Source organism: Podarcis muralis, chromosome 4 (assembly GCF_964188315.1).
Source record: "Podarcis muralis chromosome 4, rPodMur119.hap1.1, whole genome shotgun sequence".
Taxonomy (NCBI): domain Eukaryota; kingdom Metazoa; phylum Chordata; class Lepidosauria; order Squamata; family Lacertidae; genus Podarcis; species Podarcis muralis.
The window spans coordinates 100,511,106-100,526,038 of record NC_135658.1 but is presented as its reverse complement, the minus strand read 5'-3'; positions in this window follow the sequence as shown (position 1 = coordinate 100,526,038).

The following is a 14,933-nucleotide window of genomic DNA, read 5'->3' as shown; positions in this document are numbered from 1 at the left end:
GGGTGGGTAGATCTTGTGTCTTCCAATACTTTGCAATACGACCCCATGTTTCTTTTTAGCCATGACTGCTTAAAATGGTACAATACTGTTTGAAATGTATACTGCAGATGGGGCCATAACAAGAATGGCATATAATATGAAACATTTTCTCTTGCATTCTGAAAAGAGAAAATAACTGTGAAGCTTCAAATGAACTCAGCTGTAATTCATTTACAATAAGATAAATGTAGAAACATAAATTCAAATGTAATTTACTTAACCACTTTTCTAAAACTTATTGCGACGGCAATCATAGCCTTCTGTTAAATATTTACGCAGGAACTCTTCTTCAAAGGGGTTGCATCCTGATCTTCGAAATGTCCAGATGCATACATACATTTTTTTGAAGCTATGGTACCTTGTCATTTGGCTTCTCTGTTATATTGCAAATAACTTGGTTTGGTAAGTTGTTGTTTTGGATCAGAGAAGGAAAGATGAAAGATTGGTGAGGTCATACATTGTGGCCACGCTAGTCAAGACAATTTAGAATGCACATTTGGCATATTAAAAGCTTGTGAATAAACTACAGTTTAATAATTTAGAACATTTATACAAGGACTTGGAAATCAGTGCTGTAGCAGAGGCTGTGTTCCAGAGTGAGCTGGAGGGCAGTTGCTACACCTCAGACTACGAACCAAGAGGGATCTTGTGGGGATCAAATGCACACAATTTGAGTTATTCTTAAGGAGAATGGCAGGATACAAATGAGATAAATAAATGCATTTGTTCCATTAATTTCAGTGAGCAAGATCTAGGAGATCTAAGGAATCTGATCCCACTTGAATGGATGATTCTATCTTTTTGGACATAGAATTGGGATTGAGATTGAATCCTGACAAGACAGAAGCACTGTTTCTGGGGGACAGGAGGCGGGCAGGTGTGGAGGATTCCCTGGTCCTGAATGGGGTAACTGTGCCCCTGAAGGACCAGGTGCGCAGCCTGGGAGTCATTTTGGACTCACAGCTGTCCATGGAGGCACAGGTTAAATCCGTGTCCAGGGCAGCTGTGTACCAGCTCCATCTGGTACGTAGGCTGAGACCCTATCTGCCCGCGGACTGCCTCGCCAGAGTGGTGCATGCTCTGGTTATCTCCCGCTTGGACTACTGCAATGCGCTCTACGTGGGGCTACCTTTGAAGGTGACCCGGAAACTACAACTAATCCAGAATGCAGCAGCCAGACTGGTGACTGGGAACGGCCGCCGAGACCATATAACACCGGTCTTGAAAGACCTACATTGGCTCCCAGTACGTTTCCGAGCACAATTCAAAGTGTTGGTGCTGACCTTTAAAGCCCTAAACGGCCTCGGTCCAGTATACCTGAAGGAGCGTCTCCACCTCCATCGTTCTACCCGGACACTGAGGTCCAGCACCGAGGGCCTTCTGGCGGTTCCCTCACTGCGAGAAGCCAAGTTACAGGGAACCAGGCAGAGGGCCTTCTCGGTAGTGGCGCCCTCCCTGTGGAACGCCCTCCCACCAGATGTCACAGAGAACAACAACTACCAGACTTTTAGAAGACATCTGAAGGCAGCCCTGTTTAGGGAAGCTTTTAATGTTTGATGTATCACAGTATTTTAATATTCTTTTGGAAGCCGCCCAGAGTGGCTGGGGAAACCCAGCCAGATGGGCGGGGTATAAATAATAAATTATTATTATTATTATTATTATTATTATTATTATTATTATTATTAATCTTTGTTGTGATCTGAATATGTGCAAGTATGTCCCGCTTTAACAACATTCACTAGGGGAAAATGCACTTATCCAGACAATAGGAATTAGCACCCAAACCTCGTTATACACACCACAACTATCTGAACAGATAGTTTTTGTTTTTTACTTTTTTGCTTTTTTTTTGGCTGGTTGACTGAGGAACAGAACTCAGCTGTAGTAATCTGTGCTTTAGTAATGTTTCAGAGAGTTTTTATTTTTGTTTTTGGTTTTTTGCTTTTGGAAGTCAAAATTACATGGTTGGGAACACAGTAGAATTTTCCCCATAGGAATCAATGGAAATTGTTGGCTTGTTATGCAAACACTTGTCTAATGGATGATTTCCAGTGAATGCAATGAGTTCAGATAGCAGGACCTAAACATAAACCATTATTATTATTATTATTTAAAATACTTTTTTAAATTGTTGAAGTTCCTTTAATGGTCAGTTTGAAACTTTGCTACATACTATGATATCAACAACCTCAGATATGCAGATGACACAACCTTGATGGCAGAAACTGAGGAGGAATTAACCTTTTAATGAGGGTGGAAGAGGAGAGCACAATATATGGTCTGAAGCTCAACATCAAAACAACTAAGATCATGGCCACTGGTCCCATCTCCTCCTGGCAAATAGGAGGGGGGGGGGGAATGGAGGCAGTGAGAGATTTTACTTTCTTGGGTTTCATGATCACTGCAGATGGTGACAGCAGTCACGAAATTAAAAGACGCCTGCTTCTTGGGAGAAAAGCTCTAAGAAACCTAGACAGCATCTTTAAAAGCAGAGACATCACCTTGCTGACAAAGGTCCGTATAGTTAAAGCTATGGTTTTCCCAGTAGTGATGTATGGAAGTGAGAGCTGGACCATAAAGAAGGCTGATCGCCAAAGAATTGATGCTTTTGAATTCTGGTGCTGGAGGAGACTCTTGAGAGTCCCATGTACTGCAAGAAGAACAAACCTATCCATTCTGAAGGAAATCAACCCTGAGTGCTCACTGGAAGTACAGATCCTGAAGCTGAGGCTCCAATACTTTGGCCACCTCATGAGAAGAGAAGACTCCCTGGAAAAGACCCTGATGTCGGGAAAGATTGAGGGCACAAGGAGAAGGGGACGACAGAGGATGAGATGGTTGGATAGTGTTCTTGAAGCTACCAACATGATCTTGACCAAACTGCGGGAGGCAGTGGAAGACAGGGGTCACGAAGAGTCAAACATGACTAAACGACTAAACAACAACATGGTTTCGCCCAGGACTGCACTGAACGTTGGTACATTTCAGCTTTCAGGTAAAATTAATATTTTTGGGGAGGGGTAGAAACATTTTCTAATGAAACTCTTAAATGTCCAGGTGTTGGTTTCCACACACACACGCTCCGCCGCCGTCATTGTTTAAATGGCTCAGCACCTCTCACCCAGGGTAGGGTCCTAGAGATATCCCAACCTATCACATAGTGGGCATGATGTCACAACGCCACGTGCTCTATTGAGCTGTGACCTGAGGTCACTGGGGATAAATTAAGACTAGTCAGTGGTGAGGTAATGCTTCCTAAGCACATTGGCCCCCTAACTCTGCAATGCTGAAATAAGGAGTCCGTTTAGTGATGACAAATATGTTAATGGATTCACCAAGTCCTAGTTTCTATAATCACAACAGGTTTATCAAACGTCTCGACATGTGCTAGTCTATGACAGTGCTCTAATCTATTTCTCTAAAACCATATTTGAAATATTAAAAAGTTTCACATTCCACCGGGAGTGTTCTTTCTTCAGGATTCTCAGCATTCTGCCACATGCATGTTAAGATGCTGCTAAAAGATCTACCACTTTACAAACATTTTGATTTCAAATGTTTCTTTCTGTCACTTGCTTTATTTGCACGGTTGGCACCAAGAACTGAAGGAAAAGCAATCATACTTTTTTAGAATGTGTTTATTCTATCTTTGTTGTATTTGTTGTTTTATTATTTTCTGTACCTATACCACACAGCTCAATCGTTTTAAACCAGTACCTTGCCCCCCTCTTTTCAAAGTTATCATCTTCCTCTGATGATGTGGCATGATCTGAACATACAGTATGTAAATTTTATGAATTAGGCCACACCATTGCCAATTTCATTAATTAGCTAAAAGAACTACTTAATTTATATAATTTCCCAAGCAGAGTTTGGACTGGTTCAAGCAGTACTTAATTAGTACAAGAGCTGGTATTAAAGTTATATCCATGTTGACAAATGGATGTTGGTAGTGTGTCTCATTAACACATGTAAGTTAATTATAGAGTGACTTCTTAATGAGTGCCTGGTCTTCAGCTACTGCACAACAGGAAATTTGACTTAGCCTTTTTTGTAAAGTTTTCGCATTCTGCATTTGCCATTTGTTGTGTGGTAGTATTTGCAGAAAATAACTTCCAGGGAGTACCTGATCTCAGATGAACCCACCACAGGAATGATGCATCCTGGTTGCTAGGGGACAAGGAAGAGAAACTATGGAGATGCAAAGGACTAGAAAAGGAGATAGAAGGCAAAGAATGCAATGGAGGAGAGGGGGAAGCAGCAGCTCTTTAGAATCCCAAGGACTCCATTAGCCTGGTGCCCAGACCCCTCATTCACCAATCACAGCTCTGACAATCACAGCTAAAATGTGGGAGCAGCCACTGAATGATTTCACAGAAATCAATTTAGAATGCTGCCTGCACAGTTTGCTTCATAACTTTCCTTCCAGAGGGGCTAAAGTCGTCGTCTTCTTCTTCTTCTTCTTCTTCTTCTTCTTCTTCTTCTTCTTCTTCTTCTTCTTCTTCTTCTTTGTATTATTTTAAAATGAAAACTCTGAGTTTTGGCTCCCTTACAGCCATGGACCCAGGTGCATTTGCTCCCACTGTGCCATTATAATCCCTGAAATGAAGGGGGTTGCTGTGCACATTGCAAGCACATTGTCGAAAAGAACAGATCTAAACATCGCTCCCCATTGTACATCATGTTCACCCATTCAAAAACACAAACAAAATATATATTAATGCAAGCCTGAAACTTTGTGGCGCACTGCATGGGCAATTGGCGCAGTTTGTTTGACAGCTGCACAATTATGACAGCACCACATCCAATAATATTATGCAAATATCTGCTACCTGTTAGGGATATTTATTTGCTGCAGCAATTGCACTTTTTAAAAAAAATATCTTTGAGAGTAGGAAGTCACTAATAATCACTGCATCCTCTGACAAAACATATTTGAATAGATGAGCACTGAAAGTAAACTCATTCCCTTCCCTGACCACCTCCATCTTACTGCACTCAGTCAGGGGCCAGCCACAGTCTGTCCTTTAATTAGATTTGAAATGTTCAAAGCAATCAGTTCGGCTGCAGTTCTCCCTGAAGTTACTGAATGTAAAACAATTACTTCTCTTTGTCATTGCCAGCATGCCACTCTAGCCTCCTCGGGTCCCCTGATAGCTAATTGTTAAATTGTGCATGAACAAACTAAGTTGCTTCCGTAGCTAGTGCTTCAAGCGCCTGGCTCAATAACTTATGTGCAATGCACATTAGACTTTGGCATAAACAGATGGATCACACCCTTGCTTTTCTCCCACCCACCCACCCTGCCTCCATGCAATTCACCAGCAGTAAAACAAAGAAGTGTAAATTTCTTTAGCGTATTACATATGCAGTGCAAGGCAGTTAGCTAGCTCAGTAGCCATCCATTTTTAGCATTGCTCTGCCCTCTAGATGTTTATGGAATAGTCTCCTGAATCTGCTGAAATTGCTCAATGTGGTTTGAAGAAAAACAAAAGCTCCCAGTTGTGCACAAGTTGTGCACATTCACAGACCTCATAAAGATTAATATTTTACCCATCTTAGCATAGCATAGCAGACAGGTGTGGGTTAAGTGTAAATTTCCCTAGAGAAATATAATGATTTGTAGGTGACCCAAGATACCTTTCTTGAGATGCACTAAGAGTGTGGGTTAAATCATGGCAGAGGATTTTTATCTTGCTAGGTGTGTTAATTAGCTCTCCAATGCTAAGCTAAGTGTGTTGTAGATGAGTGCTTCTGGTGATTGGTTTCCTGCCTCACTACAGTTGTTAATGTAATCATCTCACCAATGTAGAGTAAATTATCACCAATCTGGTCCTGTAAAACGTGTGCACCTCTTTAGAGTACATTTGAGCTTTAATTACCACTGAATGTAGCTTTTGCATCTCATTGCCATTCAACTCCCCTTGTACAATTTTCTCTATTATGCCTGTCAACTGAGATCATGTGCCTATCAAATAATAATAATAATAATAATAATAATAATAATAATAATAATAATTAATAATAATAATAATAAATAGCTTATGCTGTAATGCATGTGTTCATCTCTAAGGTGCCACAAGAACCTTTGCCATTTTTACACACAATTCATTATACTTGAAACACCCTGGAATTCTCTTTTTGGTCTTGGCGATCAGGATAGAAAATCCACAAGACTAATTCACATTATTTATATAAGTAAACCCTGTTGTGTAAGCAACCCCTGTTTTAGGCACAACCAATATGGGTGCGATTGTGCACATGTACACAACACTGAACCCTAAAGAGACCTGGAAATGTCTTAAAATATGTCACTAAAAGTGTGGACCCCTTCATGGATCACTGCCTTGCCGTGGCGAAGGGGCTTGAATAACTCAGAGAAGCTATGAACTATGCCGAGGAGGGCACCCAAGATGAACAGGTCATAGTGGAGAGTTTTGACCAAACGTGATCCACCTGGAGGAGGAACCGGCAAGCCACTCCAGTATCCCTGCCAAGAAAACTCCATGGACAAAGACAACAGGCATATAAAAATTATGACGCTGGAAGATGAGCCCCTCAGGTTGGAAGGTGTCCAACATGCTACTGGGGAAGAGCGGAGGACAAGTACAAGTAGATCCAGAGCTGATGAAGCGGCTGGGCCAAAGCCGAAAGGACGCTCAGTTGAAGATATGCATGGAAGCGAAAGGAAAGTCCAATGCTGTAAAGAAAAATATTGCATAGGAACCTGGAATGTAAGAACCATGAACCTGGGTAAGCTGGATGTGGTCAAAAATGAGATGGCAAGAATAAATATTGACATCCTGGGCATCAGTGAACTAAAATGGACGGGAATGGGCGAATTCAGTTCGGATGACTATCATATCTACTACTGTGGGCAAGAAACCCGTAAAAGAAATGGAGTGGCCCTCATAGTCAACAAAAGAGTGGCGAAAGCTGTACTGGGATACAATCTCAAAAATGATAGAATGATCTCGATACGAATCCAAGGCAGACCTTTTAACATCACAGTAATCCAAGTTTATGCACCAACTACTGGTGTTGAAGAAACTGAAATTGACCAATTCTATGAAGACTTACAAGACGTTATAGAAGTGACACCAAAGAAGGATGTTCTTCTCATTATAGGGGATTGGAATGCTAAAGTAGGGAATCAAGAGATAAAAGGAACAACTGACAAGTTTGGCCTTGGAGATCAAAACGAAGCAGGGCAAAGGCTAATAGAGTTCTGTCAAGAGAACAAGCTGGTCATCACAAACACGCTTTTCCAACAACACAAGAGACGACTCTACACATGGACATCACCAGATGGGCAGCATCGAAATCAGATTGATTATATTCTCTGCAGCCAAAGATGGAGAAGCTCTATACAGTCAGCAAAAACAAGACCTGGAGCTGACTGTGGCTCAGTTCATCAGCTTCTTATAGCAAAATTCAAGCTTAAACTGAAGAAAGTAGGAAAAACCACTGGGCCGGTAAGATACAATCCAAGTCAAATCCCTTATGAATACACAGTGGAAGTGAGGAACAGGTTTAAGGATTTAGATTTGGTGGACAGAGTGCCTGACGAACTATGGATGGAGGCTCGTAACATTGTACAGGAGGCAACAACTAAAACCATCCCAATGAAAAAGAAATGCAAGAAAGCAAAGTGACTGTCCAACGAGGCCTTACAAATAGCGGGGGAGAGAAGGCAAGCAAAATGCGAGGGAGATAGTGAAAGATACAGGAAATTGAATGCAGATTTCCAAAGAATAGCAAGGAGAGACAAGAAGGCCTTCTTAAACGAGCAATGCAAACAAATAGAGGAAAACAACAGAATGGGAAGAACCAGAGATCTGTTCAAGAAAATTGGAGATATGAAAGGAACATTTCGTACAAAGATTACCATAATAAAAGACAAAAGTGGTAAGGACCTAACAGAAGCAGAAGACATCAAGAAGAGGTGGCAAGAATACACAGAGGAATTATACCAGAAAGATATGGATGTCTCGTACACCCCAGGTAGTGTGGTTGCTGACCTTGAGCCAGACATCCTGGAGAGTGAAGTCAAATGGGCCTTAGAAAGCACTGCTAATAACAAGGCCAGTGGAAGTGATGGTATTCCAGCTGAACTATTTAAAATTTTAAAAGATGATGCTGTTAAGGTGCTACACTCAATATGCCAGCAAGTTTGGAAAACTCAGCAGCGGCCAGAAGATTGGAGAAGATCAGTCTACTTCCCAATCCCAAAGAAGGGCAGTGCCAAAGAATGCTCCAACTACCGCACAATTGCACTCATTTCACACGCTAGCAAGGTTATGCTTAAAATTCTACAAGGAAGGCTCAAGCAGTATGTGGATCGAGAACTCCCAGAAGTGCAAGCTGGATTTAGAAGAGGCAGAGGAACCAGAGACCAAATTGCAAACATGTGCTGGATTATGGAGAAAGCTAGAGAGTTCCAGAAAGACATCTACTTCTGCTTCATTGACTATGCAAAAGCCTTTGACTGTGTCGACCACAGCAAACTATGGCAAGTTCTTAAAGAAATGGGAGTGCCTGATCACCTCATCTGTCTCCTGAGAAATCTCTATGTGGGACAAGAAGCTACAGTTAGAACTGGATATGGAACAACTGATTGGTTCAAAATTGGGAAAGGAGTACGACAAGGCTGTATTTTGTCTCCCTGCTTATTTAATTCATATGTAGAATACATCATGCGAAAGGCTGGGCTGGATGAATCCCAAGCTGGAATTAAGATTGCCGGAAGTATTATCAACAACCTCAGATATGCAGATGACACAACCTTGATGGCAGAAAGTGAGGAGGAATTAAAGAACCTTTTAATGAGGGTGAAAGAGGAGAGCACAAAATATGGTCTGAAGCTCAACATAAAAAAAACAAACGAAGATCATGGCCACTGGTCCCATCACCTCCTGGCAAATAGAAGGGGAAGAAATGGAGGCAGTGAGAGATTTTACTTTCTTGGGCTCCATGATCATTGCAGATGGTGACAGCAGCCACAAAATTAAAAGACGCCTGCTTCTTGGGAGAAGGGCAATGACAGGCCTAGACAGCATCTTGAGAAGTAGAGATGTCAGCTTGCCAACAAAGGTCCGTATAGTTAAAGCCATGGTTTTCCCAGTAGTGATGTATGGAAGTGAGAGCTGGACCATAAAGAAGGCTGATCGCCGAAGAATTGATGCTTTTGAATTATGGTGCTGGAGAAGACTCTTGAGAGTCCCATGGACTGCAAGAAGATCAAACACATCCATTCTTAAGGAAATCAGCCCTGAGTGCTCACTGGAAGGACAGATCGTGAAGCTGAGGCTCCAGTACTTTGGCCACCTCATGAGAAGAGAAGACTCCCTGGAGAAGACACTGATGCTGGGAAAGATGGAGGGCACAAGGAGAAGGAGGGCGACAGAGGATGAGATGGTTGGATAGTGTCTTCGAAGCTACCAGCATGAGTTTGACCAAACTGCGGGAGGTAGTGGGGGACAGAGGTGCCTGGCGTGCTCTGGTCCATGGTGTCACAAAGAGTTGGACACGACTAAACGACTAAACAACAACAACAAAAGTGTGGAACAATGGGGGTGGGGTAGGGCAGGGTGGAATGTGGTATTTCAGTTGCACACAATTCACACAAGCAATGCCTGGGATGCAATGCCTGCACAAATCGGGGGTTGCTTGGAATTCTCCTGCTGCCCCTAATTTGTTCTAAATCTATGCTCGCTCTCTGTGCCCTCAGTGAGCAGATTATATAATGAAGAAAGAAAGAAAAAGGAGTCTCCAAAATGACATCTCCATTAATTCCCTTATTCTATTAGTGTTGGGGACCAAGTCTCTTTTGCCAATGAAAGGGCCTTGGAAATTGGTTCTGCATAAATGAAGCAATCCGCTCCCTAAAACTCATTTCAATGGTGAAAGGCTCAAAAAATAAATAAGGCGGGGGGACTGGGGCAGTCAGGGAGTATATCCCTGAAAGCCTGTTCTTCTACCTTCCATGATACCTTTGGAGTTCAAGAGGCTATCAAGCAAGAGTCATACATGCTTGCAGTATTGAATCTTTGCAAATCTTGTCCAAACTGAATGAGAACTTCACCATCAGCTTTCACACTTTCTGAATGTTCTGTGGCAGCTTCATCTTAAAAAAATAGTATCAAAATCCATTATACACCCACACCCACACACACCCACATGCGAAAACTCATACCAAGAACAAACTTAGTTGTTCTCTAAGGTGCCACTGGACAATTTTTAAATTTATATATATATTTCTACGCACATGCATGCATGCATGGAGAAAATAGATTTTTTAAAAATATGTATTTTAATGTGGATTAAACAAAATGGTAGAGAACGGGGCAGAATGCATTTGCGTGTGAAGACCCCCAAACCCCCTCCAAAATAAATCACACAGGACACAGAATATTTGTTTAAGGTTTTTGGCGTTAATTTGGCCACAACTTTATTGATTACAGCATGTGAGTGGTTGCTTAGGCATTGGTTCGGACTACCTGAACTTGCACCGGCAGGAAGAGGACTGACAACTGGAATCTCCAGAGGTCAGTAAGGGAAAACATACTGGGGGAGCACAGAGGCGGATTTCCACCTCTTAGTTCACCCCAGATGCTCCCAGGAACTCTGGCATGGCCCTACCCTTGAGAGGGGACCGGACAGAGCAAATCGAGCCCCTGGATTCCTTTAACGGAGTTCCCTAGCAGTAGCAATGGAGGGGCAGGCACAGCCAACCACATCCCCTCCCCAAAACATTGAACCAAATGCATAACTGCCATCCTTACAAAGTTGTGACGGTTTGCTACACGGAAGGCAGAAACCAAGTGGCACCAGCCAATCAGTCAAATGGCTAGGGGCTCCATGTTGCCTTTGTAGAACCCACATGGGAGGATGGTGGTGACAAAACTAGAATTAATGAACTCGGCCTGTCACTGGCTCTGGCTACACCTGCTGTTGGTTGCCTTGCCTTCTGCCTAAGTTCCAATGTGCACCTGCCGATGGGCCCAGGCTGGCCTGCATGCCCTGCACAACATGACCTCGCATCTACCCACCACCAGAAGTTTCACATTCACGTAATAGATGTTGAGGGTTGCCTGTTAGTTATCTGCAAAGAAAAGATTGTAGTTTTTTTTCCAGGAAAATAAATATAACAACCAGGGTGCTGATCTATTTTGAAACCAGCCCTCTTCCCTTTGTAAATTCTTCAGCTGAGGAAAGGAGGAATGTTATTAACCTTTGCACTTTTGAGGCAATTTAGTTCAAGCCCTTGGGTCCACCACTTTCTAATGAGAGCAGCCGCCTTTTCCTTAACTACTGACCTTGTTTAGAATAGGCGGGTCCGATTTCCCTTCTAAAGATGACATTTGCTGCAGTGAAATTATATCCTGCATATGCTCTAATGCAAACAGCTGAGATAAGAGGGCAGGTTAATTTAAACCAGTCTTGGGTATAATTTATGCTTTAACCTTGTGTTTGGCATTTCTTGCCAGGCTACACTCCCTCCCTTTCCTTTACCAATGTGTTTAACCCAGCGGCCTTTAGGTAAAACAATGGCAGGGGAGGGAGTGGAGGTATATAAATTCACGACCATTTCGAAAACCTCAATTTGAGTCCTTTGCCAAAGTACCAGAAAGTGGATAATAATCAGCTCAGATAATAATGCATAATAATTATGCATTCAGTAATAATGCCTGCAATTCAAATTCTTATTAATGACACTGTTGCCAATACTTTTTTCTGTGATTAATATAATGAACGCACCGTTGGCTTCCCTTTGTGTCTTCAGCTGCTTTGGGTGAAACCCACTGATTAATGGGAGCTATTCAAGTTAATTAAATGGACAGGTCAGTAAGGCAAGGGACTTTCCAAATCTGTTTGACTGGCTAGCAACAGGGTTATAGATGTTAAAATCCAACTTACAGACCACAGCTGTTAGCCTGACCTGGAGAAGTTGACGTTGGCAACCACTAAGGCAAAGATTCATCCATCAATATTGGGGTAGTGGAGCCAACAAAATAAATAAATAAATAAATAAATAAATAAGCACCTAATATTCCAACTGACAAATAAAAATTAGTTAGATGCATAAGGAATTTATAACAGCAATAATACATTTAACCTAGAAGATTGGAACAGATTGAGGCAGCCCTTATATGTAAATATAACTGTTCTATTAAGTTAGTAGAACATGCACACGTCTTCTCTAAATCAAGGAAATGGGAGCAACAGACACCTTTGCTAAATTTCTTTTATTTACAGAAGCAGAGCATTTATCTCCTGTCTGGATGGTTGGTAAGTGGAGATCTTTGAAGGTGGTGGAGGTTTACTTTATTTTTATGTAATCACATGTCATACCGCTGGGCTAGTGCACTGAATTTGGCTGAAGCAAAGTCAGACCTCTTTGGAAGGATCTGGGCTTCAAAAGAATAAGGTTGAAAGAGGCACCAATCACTGTGGGCCGTGTTGGATGACCAAAAGGGATACAGGGCTCTCATGGGAGCAGGGCCTCAGGCAGGAAGGAGAGGCGTGCATTGGGCTTCCCATGAAAAGGCTGAGACCTCCCTGACTGCCAGCTGTGTCTTCTCAGGAGAGGGTGGAGCCCACTATGACCTGACTCTTCTTCCTGTCTGAGACCATGAAAAAGAGATGATCTTGATCCTGAAAGGTGCAAGGTGCTCCTTTGCAAATGGAAGCTGGTTGGGAAGGAGCAATATGCAGAATTGGTCCCCCTGCTCTCCGTCAGAAGGGGGAAAGAAGATGCAACATCTCCTTCCCCTGCCCCTCTTTTAAAAGCCATATTTTAATTAAGGTTTCAAAATAATCCCTTCCTTTTGTTCTGCTTTTCTAGGCACAGATCCTGGATTTCCAGCTCCATGTTCGAGGATTTATTTATTTATTGGTCCTAGCACTTTCCCCAGGAAAACCTATGCTTTGTTGCTGAATGGGAGCAAATGGCAACTGAATTTTCTGCGGATTGACATTTGCTCTATTTCAACAGTGAAACATAGGTTTTCCCGGTCAGACACAACGCACAGACACAGACCTGGAAATCCAGGATCCGTGCCTAGAAATGGAGAACCAAAAGGAAGTGTGGATGAACCCTGATAGACCTTGATGTTTGCTGCCTTCATGCTAGCTCTACAGTCATCATCATTATATTTAAAAGAGAGAGGGGGAAAGGGAAACAGCTCTTCTTTTTTTGATGAAGGTATTCAACCTTGGATCAGGGAAAGAGCTCCCAAATGGCAATGTTTTAATATGCAAGAGTAAATACATAATTTACTCATGCTGCTGTTTGAAGAAAAATATGTAATGCACAAATGACCCCAAGGAGGCAATATCTTGATTAATTTGGGGTTCAATATATGTTAGAAGATGTGATTTGGCTCCTCCTTGATTTGCATATGGGTATTGTATACAAAACCGTATACTTTCGGAAATGCCATCAGTTCATATCTTTTTCCAAAAAAAAGTTCTAAGAATCACCAAGCAGTGTGTGTCTCAGGGGGAAAACGTGTGCAAGTTAATCAAGTTGTCAGATGTTTATTTCATGGAACCAAAGATGAAATATACCAGATATCTGCTGAAACCTTCAACCAATGAGCAGTGGGTAGAATGCTTGAAAAAACAAATTGATTTTGAAAATATTTTGCTCCTTATATATCACAACTATGGGTTGCTAGTTAAGAAAGAGGGCATTTTAAATGAATGATGTCTCTTGTGGAAAGTCACCTTCAAGTTAGTCTTAAATGTAGGGCGTAATATTTAACAGCATAGCGGAGGAATCTAGCTTCCCCTTTTCACTGGCTGGGGTGGGGTGGGGAGTGGACAGAACAGAGGTATCCCTCCACCCAGCCAGCCTTTGCTGCTACCCTACTAGCCATCAGTCATGGAGTGATGCAGAATTCCCCTTCCACATGCTCAATGTGGAGTCAGCCAGCGAAATGCCCCCCAATGTGGCATTCTTTGGACAGAGAGGGAGAGGGGATGAACTGGCCTGGGATCTATCGGATCGTGAGGTACCCAAAAGGTCCAAGCTGGTATAGAGGTCTAAAGGTAAAGGTACCCCTGCCTGTACGGGCCAGTCGTGTCCGACTCTAGGGTTGTGCGCCCATCTCACTTAAGAGGCCGGGGGCCAGTGCTGTCCGGATACACTTCCGGGTCACGTGGCCAGCGTGACAAAGCTGCATCTGGCGAGCCAGAGCCACACACGGAAACGCCGTTTACCTTCCTGCCAGTAAGCGGTCCCTATTTATCTACTTGCACCCGGGGGTGCTTTCGAACTGCTAGGTTGGCAGGCGCTGGGACCGAGCAGCGGGAGCGCACCCTGCCGCGGGGATTCGAACTGCCGACCATACTTTCAGCAAGTCCTAGGCACTGAGGTTTTACCCACAGTGCCACCCACGTCCCAAGAGGTCTACCTTTCCCCAATTCTGCCCAAGCTGCTTTGTCTGACAATGCAGATGTGATGGTAGCGGCTAGGGTTGCCATATGCCCTCTTTTCCCAGGACGTGTCCTCTTTTTCATGGGTATGTAAAATGAGAGTCGTCACAGCAATCCATAGTTAAAATGTGTCCTCTTTTCCCCCACTTCAAAATAGGGCAACCCAGGTAGCCCTACCCTCTGCTCAATCTCACCAGGTGGTGACTGGAATAAGGGTCCCCCCTAAGGAAAGGCTGTAGCTGAATGTGAAAACGTCAACATTATTGCTATTATTATTTACTAACACAATTTCTATACAGTGGTACCTCGGGTTAAGTACTTAATTCGTTCCGGAGGTCTGTTCTTAACCTGAAACTGTTCTTAACCTGAAGTACCACTTTAGCTAATGGGGCCTCCTGCTGCCGCCGCACGATTTCTGTTCTCATCCTGAAGCAAAGTTCTTAACCCGA